At 42.4% G+C, this 13,212-nt stretch overlaps 1 protein-coding gene across 1 annotated transcript in view; it reads right to left on the bottom strand.

The window, feature by feature from the left end:
- KCNU1 (potassium calcium-activated channel subfamily U member 1) overlaps positions 1–13,212 on the bottom strand; it is a 138,971-nt gene that overhangs the window by 51,346 nt on the left and 74,413 nt on the right. The window lies entirely within an intron of this gene.

Here is a 13,212-nt window from a genome sequence, read left to right as displayed (position 1 = left end):
CACCTGTCTAATCGGTGAACTCCAACTCCCTCTTCAATAATTAAATATACTTTCTTTATGAGTCATTATGATGTGATTTATTACACGCACGTAATTGTCAGGATTACTGTGGGTAATTAAAACATGAAGTAAAGGCTGCCAGAGGCTTCAGTCACTCTCGGTACCCTCATTAAAAATCAAGAGCTGACCAAATTATACATAGACTGGTTTGCACAAGTTTCCAGCAAAACCTAATTATGAAACTTATCCTTATTCCATCAGAACTCACTCCATTAGTCATGCAAATTCTGAAAATGATTAAGCTATTTCATGTGCCAGGACTGAGGAATTAATAATAAAGAGGTGAGTTGTGGTAATTAGACCTTACTATGAAGCTTTATTACATCAGGTCACTCTGGGTCATACCGCATCTTTTCCTGATCCCACACTCAACACAATATGCACACGTATGTATGCACACACGCATGCATACACACACATACCTGCAAGATGGTTTAATGAATGGCATGATGGTTTTAGCTGATTTAAGATAACTTTTTAAGCGAGAGCTAAAACCAGGAGGAGAAAGATTTGCAAATGCCGCATGTACATTGTCTTGGAATTGATCAGAGAAAGAGATCCTTTCTCTGATCAGAAAAAGCAAAGCACCACAAGAAGAAATCATTTACTGTGGGGATGTTTCAAGCTACGGCAGCTGGAGCCGGAGCGAGAGATAACTTAAATCTTGAAAGAGCTTTAGATGATCGTGTTTTATCTCATCTAGTTTTACTGATAGAGGACTTAGCCTAGAGAACATATGTGGCTGCCAGTGAATAAGAGAGCCAGGTTCGAAGCTTGTCTGTTTTAATGTTCGGAAGGCCCTGGATTGATGAGGAAATAGGAGAGCATCAGGGTTTTCTCAGCATGGGACTGGGTGAGAGAACATGGAAGGCAGGTCCACATTTAGTTTGCAGAGTACAAGAAAGGTAAGCCACTGTCTGGCTTGGAGAATCATGGCTTCAGCTGAGATAGGGGAGCTGCTCTATGGAAACAGAGATACCTCAATGCCTATCCAAAAGAGGCTGAGAACTTTGAGTACATCTCTGGGGAAGCAAAAGTAAATAACAATTCGAAGATAAGGGAGGAAGAAAAGAGGGATATAGAAAGAGAGGGAGAAGGAGGGAGAAAGGAAGAAAGAGAAAAAGACAAGCCTACTTTATAGACGGACGAGCAATTCAAGAGCTGATACACGTTTACGTATCAGTTAGATGATGGAGGTTCGGCACCGCCTGCGTGGTCAGGTTGAGGGTGGGGTCGATGCAGGTGTCCGTCTGCAGGGATCCATGGAGCAACAGGGCAGGGGAGAGAGATGTGCGCAGGAATACAGAAATTCAACTCTGCATAACTGACTGACTGCCGTTATCAACTCCTGAACTGTCTGAAAGTTACCCTTTTGTACTCTCTCCTGGAATTAAGGGCAGGAAAGTTTCTATGCTGCTGGACAGAGAGAACTGAAATGAAAGACAGCGAAGCTATGAACTCTGCCTAGAATGAGGCAGTCCTCGCCATCCTGCCTGTCTCAGGTGTGCCTGGGTGTTCCCAGATGGCATCGTTGTGCAAACGTGGCACATCAACAGACAGAAGCTCGTACAGAAGGACCTTGGGAAGATGACACAGAAGAAGAGAAGGGGGGCAAGGGAGTCGGAGGCGCAGCACGAAAGAAAGGGTCTGGTCTCTGCAAGCAGCTGCGGAAGCTCTGATGGCTTGTCTACAAATCCCTCCCAGGAAGGTGACGATGTTAAGAGGTGGTGGAGGGAAGGTTTGACGAGGTGGGGATGAGGAGATGAGCCAGAGGGTGATAAACTCGAGAAAACACAGAGCTTTATAGGAGAGAAGGCAAGAGTCTGGTTTCAACATGGTGGTTAAAACTTTTGATCCACGAAAACCCACTTCTGACAGGTGTAGGAGTGAATAACCTTTAAAGTGTGCATGTGTGTGTATTGTATGATTTGGCTTTTTGCAGCAACATGGTGAGGTCAGCAGGAAAAACATCCTATCTACAATTTGGGATGATGCGAAATTAAATGTCTCAAAGTCCCCAGATCAGAAGCAGTGAGTCTGGGTTCCAGTCATTCAGACTCTGTGCCTACTGCTTCTCTACAGCACAGTAGCACTTTACAGAACTTCTCAGAATGCATGGAGTGTAGGAAGCTAAGTGAAGGAAATTCACACACACTTCCTCTTAAAAAGCTGGTGGGCTTTTTAGCGAGTTAGTTTTCTCGCCTCTTCCAGTGGTGGCGGAGGCTCAGGACTCTGAAGGGGTCTTGTATTAAGCAGCTGCCCGACCCCTCAGAGGAGGGGGAGAGTACCTACGGGATCCCCAGGGCACACCTACTGCAAAGTGTGCTAGGTCTTGGAGACTCTGTTCTGCTTTGTCCATGAAAGTGAAAGAAAACATTAATTGCTCAGTCGTGTCCGACTCTTCGTGACCCTGTGGACTATAGCCTGCCAGGCTCCCCTATCCATGGAATTCTCCAGGCAAGAGCACTGGAGTGGGTAGCTGTTCCCTTCTCCAGGGGATCTTCCCAACCCAGGGATCGAACCCAGGTCTCTTGCATTACAGACTGATTCTTTACCAGCTCAGCCACCAGGGAAGCCTTGTCCATGAGAGACCTCGAAATCCCCATGGGGCTCCTTTGGCTTCCTCTACATTGATTCCAAGGACCCCGCCAACAATTCAGATGGCGCAGAATCCTTTGTGAACCCCCACGTCCACCCCCCAGGATGCCTGCCCGTCTATCACTCACTCAAAAACCTATCAAATCCTTTCAATGCATCTTTTTTTGGTTCTCTTGGCTTTTTCTGAGGTTCTTTTTCTCCCCCAAATTGCTCAGCTTTGTAGGAAGAGAGTATGATACATTCACCTCCAAATGGGGAGCTGTCTCAGCAAGAGGCACTCTGAGAAAATAAAATGCCTCTGAAGACGGCATTTGTTGTTTCACTGGAGCCAGATACCGCCACCTCATCTCTTGCTTGAAACCCAAACAGGGTGACTGCCAGTCAGGGATTCCAACCAGCTGGTGGAATTGGCCTGAACCATCTGACAAAGGGATCCCTCTTCCTCAACAGCAGCTTCTCTTCTCTCTCTTTCCTTTTTTTTTTTTTTTTTTTGCTGGAGAATGCACAGTTTTGCATTTGCCCTTCATACAAATAACTGGAGGGTGGGAATTATTCAGAGAGCTCGTGTTCGACACCCCATCTGTTCATTCCTGACAGCAATATATAATGTAAGGCTATAAAAACTTGAAAAATAATGCAACATAAAAAGGGATTGACTCAGCTCCAAGAGGCCATAAATGGTAACAAATACCACTGGATGATTTATTTCATGCTGTAATCTTTACAGTAAGTCATCTTTCAGACATTTCCTTGTGACAGGTTTTAATAATATTAATGCCCAGAGCAATCCAAATCATCGCCAATAGACGTATTTATCAAGCTGCCAATCCGAGTAAATGAAATTCTATAAGCAATAATGTAACATGTTTAAAGGAAGCTAATAAAACAAGTCAGCAGAGAAATATTACTTCATAGTATTCTCTCTCTCTAATCCAGTCCTGTATGTTATACAGCCAAAATGCAAATCTTTCCATGTTTGATTTATTGCTCCAAAAATACCAATGACCTTTTCCCAAGCTTCTGTATATTCGCTCTCACACATTCATAAAGCCTGCGGTGCATCCTGCCAGGCTGCTGAACACCAGAGTGCTTAGCATTTATTGTTATGTTTGTCTTGCTTCGACACAGGTACTTGATTGGCAGCTGCAGTGAATAACATCTAAGTTTCCGAGCCTTATTAAAATGTAACAGCTATCTGAGCTATAAACCAATCTTTACGATGCCCACTCTAGGAGGCCCGTCAAGCACACCTAAGAAAGTGACTTAATGGTTTACCAGTGGCCACGTAAATTTCACAGGAGGGAAAGCCAAGCTGCATTTTCCTTTCATCGAGTGTGCTTTGTATTAATTATTTCTCATGCGGGTTGCAGGGGTGCCAATTGTTAAAGCATTTGGTGTTTCAAACCCAGCTCCAGATCCACCTCCTGCAGGAAGCCTTCCTTATTAATCTTACCGATTCTCTGATCTCCATAACAGTGCTTGACCCACCCCGCAACACAACTTTCTAAGTAATGAATCCTTGAGGGCACAATGCACATTAAAGGCACTCACCAGATATTAGATGGAAATATGCATTGCGTTGATTTATTTGGTTCATTCTACAAATTAATTGATGCCTATTTTTTTTTCTTGCCTCTCACGCACATGCTACTTGAAGACAGATTTAGTGTGTTTAATGGGCACCACAAGTGTTTGCTAATCCACAGGGTACCCCATAGGATCATACATATTATATATATGTATATATATATATAATATTATTATATGTGTATTTTATGTATCTCCATCCATATGTATCTATGGGCTTCCCTGATGGCTCAGATGGTAAAGAATCAGCTGGCAATGCAGGAGACCCAGGTCTGATCCTTGGGTCGAGAGGATTCCCTGTAATTTTGTCATTTTATTCCCTAACTTGGCACAGGGACTTGGTTCCAGAATCTACCTACTTTGTCCACTTCTCTATGTGTTCTCTTCCCTCCTCTTCCTTTCAACATTAGCACTCCCATCACCTAACCTCACACACTATAAGGCTTAGAGTGAAGACAAGTTAGCCAAGGGAGCTAAGAAATCGTGGGTCTGGGTCAGGAGACATTTCGAAGCTGTCTCTTGCCCCTGCAAGTGATATATCCATGCATCATTCCCTTGGGGATTAGTTTTCTTTCTTCTCTGCTGCTGTTGCTGCTAAGTCACTTCAGACATGTCTGACTCTATGCAGCCCCATAGACGGCAGCCCACCAGGCTCCCCCATCCCTGGGACTCTCCAGGCGAGAGCACTGGAGTGGGTTGCCATTTCCTTCTCCAAAGCGTGAAAGTGAAAAGTGAAAGTGGACTCGCTCAGTCATGTCCGACTCTTCGCAACCCCATGGACTGCAGCCCACCAGGCTCCTCCGTCCATGGGATTTTCCAGGCAAGAGTACTGGAGTGGGGTGCCATTGCCTTCTCTACTCCTCTGCTATTTCTTGGCTTGGAAAACAATACACCTGGAAAAATACTACGACAAGATTCAATGGCTGAAATCATAAACTGAAGAGTAAAGAAGGAGTAAGGGAAGGAGGCAGCCCCACAGACCTAGAGGTGGAGATGAGAGCATCTGGTGAGACAGTGGCTGATAACAATCTTTCTTTACACTGCTTCCCCTCAGGAAAGAAAAAGGTACTAGGCAGCAAACTGGACCTTGAAAAACCATCTAGTTGGTAGAGATACTTTACTTGTGTGGGTTATACATAAACAAATTCCTTAAATAGCTCTTAAAAGTTGGACTATAAAGAAAGCTGAGCGTTGAAGAATTGATGCTTTTAAACTGTGGTGTTGAAGCAGACTCTTGAGAGTCCCTTGGACTCAAGGAGATCCAACCAGTCCATCCTAAAGGAGATCAGTCCTGAGTGTTCATTGAAAGGACTGATGCTGAAGCTGAAAGTCCAATACTTTGGCCACCTGATGCAAAGAACTGACTCATTTGAAAAGCCCCTGATGCTGGGAAAGATTGAAGGTGGGAGGAGAAGGGGATGACAAAGGATGAGATGGTTGGATGGCATCGCTGACTCAGTGGACATGAGTTTGAGTAAACTCCGGTAGTTGGTGATGGACAGGGCAGCCTGGCGTGCTGCGGTCCATGGGGTCGCAAAGAGTTGGACACGACTGAGCGACTGAACTGAACTGAAGATTTAGTCATCTGACCTAGAACTTTAACTTCAAAAGCAGATGAATGCAAACTCACCAGGGATGGTTTCTGCCTGTTTTACTCTGTAATATGTTCACCATTTCCTCCCTACAAATTAACTGTTAAAAACAAAAACAAAACAACCCGCAGAGTCCGTATGGAGAGGTCAGAACCTTCTGCCAGTAGTTTCACAGATTTCATTTCGTTTCATTGTTTTGGCTTCCCTCAGAATGTCTTTCTGGATGAGCTTAAGGGACGCTGATGGAAATCAACTGCTTTGAGTGGAGACTGCCAAGAGCTGTTCCAGGAGGAGTGAGCTCACAGGACAAGCAGATACTGACCGGGCCCTACACATCCTTTCTGGGCTTCTCTGGTGGTTCAGGCGGTAAAGAATCTGCCAGCAATGCAGGAGACCTGGGTTCGATCCCTCAACTGGGAAGATTCCTTGGAGAAGACAATGGCTACCCATTCCAGCATTCTTGCCTGGAGAATCCCATGGACAGAGGAGCTTGGCGGGCTACAGGGCTACAGTCCATGGGGTTGCAAAGAGTTGGACATGATGGAGCAACTAGTGTGCGCACGTGCACACACACACAAATCCTTTCCACTTATCTTTACCTCTGAGCCATCTCTAAGTCTCCTAAAACTGGTTACTAACACTGATCCACAAGGAGTTACCCCCAGCATAAAGGCCAGGCACCAGGCTTGGCTAATTGCAATATCTAACAGAATATTTCAGTTCAGAAGCAAATCTAGCTAATCATTTTGGAGATGGTTTTTATGAAATATTTTAAGGACTAGAAATATTAATATGCTCTTTACACGTAAAAAATGAAAACATACAGGTATTAATCATGATGATCACATTAATACATAAATAGGAATTGAGAGCATTTTAATGTTGGAAGACCGTTTGCACTGCTTTCAATTACAGAGCCTCACCAATGGATTGCTTTGAATGAAAGTCTGTAGTTTGTCCCTTTTCACTTCCATCTTTCCTAGATCTTCTTGTAAACATGGACATCTGCAACGTATGTGTCTACAGGTGAGTATAAACTATGAGTGTGTAAAGTGAACCATATACATATATATGTATAGATGTATGGGATTTACTTTACCCACTGATTCCTGTGCAGTAACACCAGAATCTTCCCCCAAAGATTAATTTATCTGCAATATATGCGTCAGCGATTCTAAAAGATGTGCATTAAAAATTTCTTCCATTATCTAAACTGAACATTTTAGGAGAAGTTTGAGTCTGGAAATGGCACCTCCTCTCACACTTAGAAATTACTTTACGATTTTTTTAAAAAACTATCTTTTCCTCACTGGCACCTTAAACATGCATGAGCTGTAACAATACCTCTGTTTCATGGTGAGAAAACTAGAAAGCAGAGACTGAGCAACCACCTGTGATGGTGCTAGAATCAGTCTTGGGAAGAGGGGCAGAGCCTCCCTGATCCACGGGGGCTCCTGCAGCAGAGAAAGTCCAGCTCAGGGCACAGATGCCAGCGTCCTCTGACCCAGCCAACACCAGTGGTGAACCCCGTCACATCTTATCTGGAGAAAGAACTGTACTCTCAATACAAGCCTAAGAGCAGAGGAAACTCCAGGTTTTAAAGTGAATAAAAGGGGGTATTTCTTATCTTGACATAAGGATTTTCCATCAAATGACATAAAATAATCTACTCATTTAGAGCAATAAACAGAATAATAGTTAGAAAAGATTTGTGATGTCTACATGCTTTAAGGAACATGACTACTGCTTAAAGAAAGACGGGCTTGTAAATAAAAAAGAATGGTGACTGCTCAGCTTTTCCTGGGGCTCTGAGGCGAACAGAGTAGGTTTCCAGGGAGCTGGGTTATCTAGTTCACTTTTTAGCACTATCTGCAGCAATATTTCAGAGGAAAATAAGTAAAATATCTGTTCCTTTTCATCTAGCAGCAGCAAAGATCTCAAGGAAAAAAAATAAATAAATAAGAAATGCGTAATCCCCATGGTGTAATCCTAGGGTATGGAAACTTACTTCTCTTAAATACCTCCCTCTGGCATAATTGACTTTTCATGTGCATTTTAATAATGATATTTCAGCAGGTTGCAAGCAAGTTTTTTTTTTTTTTCTTCTGTTGTTGTTGTAAATTATGGTTTTGGGGAAAAAAAAAGTGTTATAAATCTAATTACATTTTCACTTATATTAACAAGTCAGCACAATCTTCTAGCACATTTACCAAGCAATTCCAATATTTACAGCTGACCTAATTGGTTGTGGGGTAGAAGCAATGTGAAATGTTTTATCGTCCCAGAAGCTGCGCATGCGCTGAAGACAGCTGCTAAGGTATAAAGCTGCCTGGCGACTCTGAAGTTTTGCCTGCCTCGAGTCTGCCTTCACCAGCCAGTTATAGAACAGGAAAGAAAGTGGGAAGGAAAGAGGAAGGGGTTCTGGGGTGGGGAGAAGAGGAGCTTATTAAAGATGTCTTCTCTGAATCCTTTTTTGGCAAGAAAGTATTTTTCCAGTTACTTGGGGCTGCTACAGACTCAAAAGTTTACTTGCTATCGGCAAGTTTGCATGAAAAGGTATAAATACATGAAAGTCAATAATATCTTGAAGCTAAGTTGAGGCCAATCTTGGCCGTGCTCTTGAATTTCACAGTCAAAGCCCGTGTGGTCTTTAGCAGGGGTCCCCAGCCCCCAGGCCATGGACTGGCTCTGTACCGTGGCCTGTTGGAAACTAGGCTGCACAGCAGGAGGTGAGCATGCTGAGCAAGCAAAGCTTCACCGGTATTTACAGTGGCTCCCCATCCCTCGTGTTACTGCCTGAACTCCTGGCAGTTCAGCGGTAGCATTCGATTTCCATAGGAGCAGGAACCCTACTGAGAACTGTATAAGCAAGGGATCTAGGTCGTGTGCTCCTTATGAGAATCCAGTGCCTAATGATCTCAGGGGCAGCTGAGGTGGTGATGCTAGCCCTGGGGAGTGGCTGCAAACACAGATTATCGTGAGCACTCTAAATGCGATGCACTTGAATCACCCTGAAACCATCTCCACCCCCGTTTGTGGAAAAATTGTCTTCCACAAAACTGGTCCCTGGTGCCAAAAAGGTTGGGGACCACTGGTCTTTAGGACCCAGGCACAGGTCTAACATAGGTTGGAAATTCTTATATTCTTATGTCATTAGAGAACAGGCTGGAAACAACAACAACAAAAAAGAAAAGACTCTGAAGGATAGTTCAAATAGTAGATATTGATGAAAATAGGGAGTAGCTGGAGATTTTGAGTCCCTGAGCAGAGGTGATGGTGGACAACAGAGAGCCCAAAACACAGAATGAAAAGTCTGAGGCAGTTGCCCAAGTTGCATTTCATTTTCCCTAGAAATGATGCCATCTCCTTAGTCCCTGGATAGCTTTTCTAATCTCAAATAATTTCTTTTTAAATTGGAGGATAATTGCTTTACAATGGTGTGTTAGTTTGCTGTACAAAACACTGACTAAGGCTCTTGCAATCTTCACCCTGTCTGGTTGAGTTAGCTGCTCTTTTATATATGACTCTACATGATGAGGTCTCATCCCTACCTTTTAGAAGATTATAAATAAGAAGAATGAAAACATGCAAAAACCAATTACTTAATTCAAATAAATAAATACATTTGGTAATGAATCAGTTGTCCTAGTATTTTTATTCTGGGTCCTGGACTGCTTCCGCATCTTATCATCTAGCTAAATCAATGGAAATTTCCATACCCATAAGTCCTAGGAGAATTTGACTTCATTTTTCTTAAAACCTGTCCACATATTCACAAAGAGGTTTTAAAAAAGGCCTTTATCCCTCTTTGATTACAGCCTTCTAAGTCAAACAGACAGGGAGAGAAAGACAAGAATAATGAAAGGAATATGTTGAATTGTCCATGGCATTACTCTGACACTTTTATGAAGCCTAAAGCTATTTCGTCTTCTAGTTTTAAGTAATAAGAATAAAATATTGTTTGTTAACGTAAAGAACTCATTTATTCAATACATATCTGATGAATTATTCCTATACAGGCAGACCTCAGGGATATTTTCCAGTTCAGTTTCAGACTACCATAATAAAGCAAGTATCACAAGAAGGCAAGTCACACTAATTTTTTGGTTTCCCAGGGATACAAAAGTTATGTTACTGTCATCTATTAAATGTGCAATCCCATCATGTCTAAAAGGTGTGCATCCCTTAATTAAAAAATATTTTATTGATAAAAAATTCTAACTATCATCTGAAACTCCAATGAGCTGTAATCTTTTGCTGCTAGAGGGTCCTGCCTTGATGCCGAGGGCAGCAGATTGATTAGAATGATAGTGATTTCTTAAAATGAAGCAACAATGAAGCATTTCTCTGGAGCAGACAATGCTGTTTGATGGCATTTTACTCCTGGCAGAACTTCTTTCAAAATTGGAGTCAGTTCCCCCAAACCCTGCTGCTACTTTATCAACCAAGTTTACTTACTATTCTAAGGTCCTTTCAGCCATCTTTACCAGGAGTAGATTCCATCTCAAGAAACCACTTTCTTAGCTCACCCACAAGAAGCAACTCCTCGTTCACACTAGTGTATCACGGGACTGCAGCAATTCAGTTACATCTTCAGGATCCTTTTCTAACTACTTCTCTTGCTCCTTCTACCACACCTGCAGTTAGATCCTCCACTAGAGTCTTGAACCCCTCAACGTCATCCATGAGGGCTGGAATCAACTTCTTCCAAACTTGTGTTCATGTTGATATTTTGACCTCTTCCCATGAATTGTGAATGGCTTTAACAATGGTGATTTCTTTCCAGAAGGCTTTCAATTTACTTTCCCCAGATCTGTCAAAGGAATCACTACGTATGGCAGTGACAGCCATACAGAATGTATTTCCTAAATAACAAGACTTGAAAGTCAGAATTACTCCTTGATCCATGGGCTACAGAGTGAATGTTGTGTGAGCAGGCGTGAAGACAACATGAGTCTTATTGTATATCCCCATCAGAGCTCTTGGGTGACCCAGGTGCATTGTCAATGAGCAGAAATATTCTGAAACAAATATTTTACTAAGAAGTAGGTCTCCACAATGGAGGAAATACTCAGTAAACCCTGTGTAAAGAGATGTGCTGTTGTCTAGATTTTGTTGTTCCATTCAAGGAGCACTGAGGGTAGATTTAGCATAATTTTCATATAAAAGACCCTAGGATTGTCAGAACAGTCAATGAGATTTGGCTTCAACTTAGAGTCACCAGCTGCCTTAGCCCCTAACAAGAGTCAGCCTGTCCTTTGAAGCTTTGAAACCAGTTTGACTTCTCCCCTCTAGCTATCAAAGCACTAGGGCATCTTTATATATATATATATATATATACAACACCTTTGTATATATACAATACCTATACATACAATATATAACTATTTCATCCACACTGGAAATCTGCCGTTTAATGCATTCATCCTCATGAGTCATCTTGGCTAGATTTTATCGGTCCCTTCCTGCATCATCACTTGCTGCTTCACCTTGCGCTTTGTGTGATGGAGATGGCTTCTTTCCTTAAACCTCACGAACTAACCTCTGTTGGCTTCAAACCTCTTCTGCAGGTTCCTCACCTCTCTCAGCCTTCTGAGAAAGGAGGAGAATTCTGGATTAGGCTTTAGCTTAAAGGAATGCTGCAGCCAGTTTAATTTTCTATCCAGACCACTAAGACTTTCTCCATATCAGCAATAAGGCTGTTTCACTTTCTTATCAACTGTGTGTTCACCGGGGTAGCACTTGTAATTTTTTTCCAGAACTTTCCCTTTGCATTCTCAGCTTGACATTCGGTACAAGAGGCTTGGCTCTGGCTCTGGCTCTGTCTCCCTCACTAAGTTTAATAATTTCTGGGTTTTGATTTCAAGCGAGAGATGGATGGCTCTTCCTTTCACTTGAACACTTACAGGCCACTGTAGGGTTATTAATGGGCCTAATTTCAATATTGCTATGTCTCAGGGAAAGGGAGGCCAGAGCAGAGGGTGAGAGATGGGGGGACAGCTGGTCAGTGGGACAGTCAGAACACAGACATATATCAATTAAGCTCACAGTCTTATATGGGTGCGGTTCATGGTGCCCCAGTTACAATAGCAGCATCAAAGACCACTGATCACAGGTCACTACAACAAAATAATAATAGAAAACTTATTACAAAAATTATCAAAATGAGATACAAAGTAAGCAAATGCTATTGGAAGAATAGCACCAATCCATGTTGGTGCAAGGTGGCCACAGGCCTTCAATTTGTAAAAACAAATAAATAAAAATAAAGAGAGAAAAAAAAGCAGTATATACAAAGCACAGTTAAAGCAGACTTGTCTGTATGGTACTTTGCTGGAGTCTGGCACACTGCTTCTTAAGAAGTCAGATTTTCGCCAATAGATCTGAGACAAGAACAAGAAAGGCACTGTTTGGAAATTCCAAAAGAACGAATCTACTCATTCTCCTCAAATTCTTATTCTTTTATTCCCTGAAATGCTCTTTCATCTATCTTTGATACTCAGGCTCATGATGCTTCAGTTCAGTTCAGTTCATTTCAGTTCAGTCGCTCAGTCGTGTCTGACTCTTTGTGACCCCATGGACTGCAGCACACCAGGCCTCCCTGTCCATCACCAACTCCTGAAGCTTACTCAAACTCATTCTATTGAGTCAGTGATGCCATTCAACCATCCTCTATCGTTCCCTTCTCCTGCTGCCTTCAATCTTTCCCACCATCAGGGTCTTTCAAATGAGTCAGTTCTTCATATCTGGTGGCCAAAGTATTGGACTTTCAGCTTCAGCATCAGTCCTTCCAATGAATATTCAGGACTGATTTCCTTTAGGATGGACTGGTTGGATCTCCTTGCAGTCCAAGGGACTCTAACACCACAGTTCAAAAGCATCAATTCTTAGATACTCAGCTTTCTTTATAGTCCAACTCTGACACCCATACTTAGGGAAAAACCACAGCTATGACTAGATGGACCTTTGTTGGCAAAGTAATTTCTCAGCTTTTTAATATGCTGCCTAGATTGGTCATAACTGTTCTTCCAAGGAACAAGCGTCTTTTAATTTGCTTAAATATATCATTTCTAGATGTGCTGGGAAAGAATCCGCCTGCAAGGACACAGAACACAACTAGTGTTTGTCTATTTGCTCAACAAACCATATTTAACTACCATCTATTAAACAGACTTTAGCATGCTAGCCTGAGATCTGAACTGCTATTTATGATATTGCTTGCTGTTGCTTTTTCTGTGGGGAAAGAAAGACACCAGGGATGCAATGAAATATTGAACTATAACTTTTGAGTATGTTAAGGCTGTCTGAACTGGCTCGGAGACTAAGAATAGAAGACAGTATTTTCTGAACTTACCAGGAAACCCACTGGTGGTCT

This window comes from Ovis canadensis, chromosome 26, assembly GCF_042477335.2.
Source record: "Ovis canadensis isolate MfBH-ARS-UI-01 breed Bighorn chromosome 26, ARS-UI_OviCan_v2, whole genome shotgun sequence".
Lineage (NCBI taxonomy): Eukaryota > Metazoa > Chordata > Mammalia > Artiodactyla > Bovidae > Ovis > Ovis canadensis.
The sequence above is the reverse complement of the archived record's forward strand: the minus strand, read 5'-3'. Positions and strand labels throughout refer to the sequence as shown.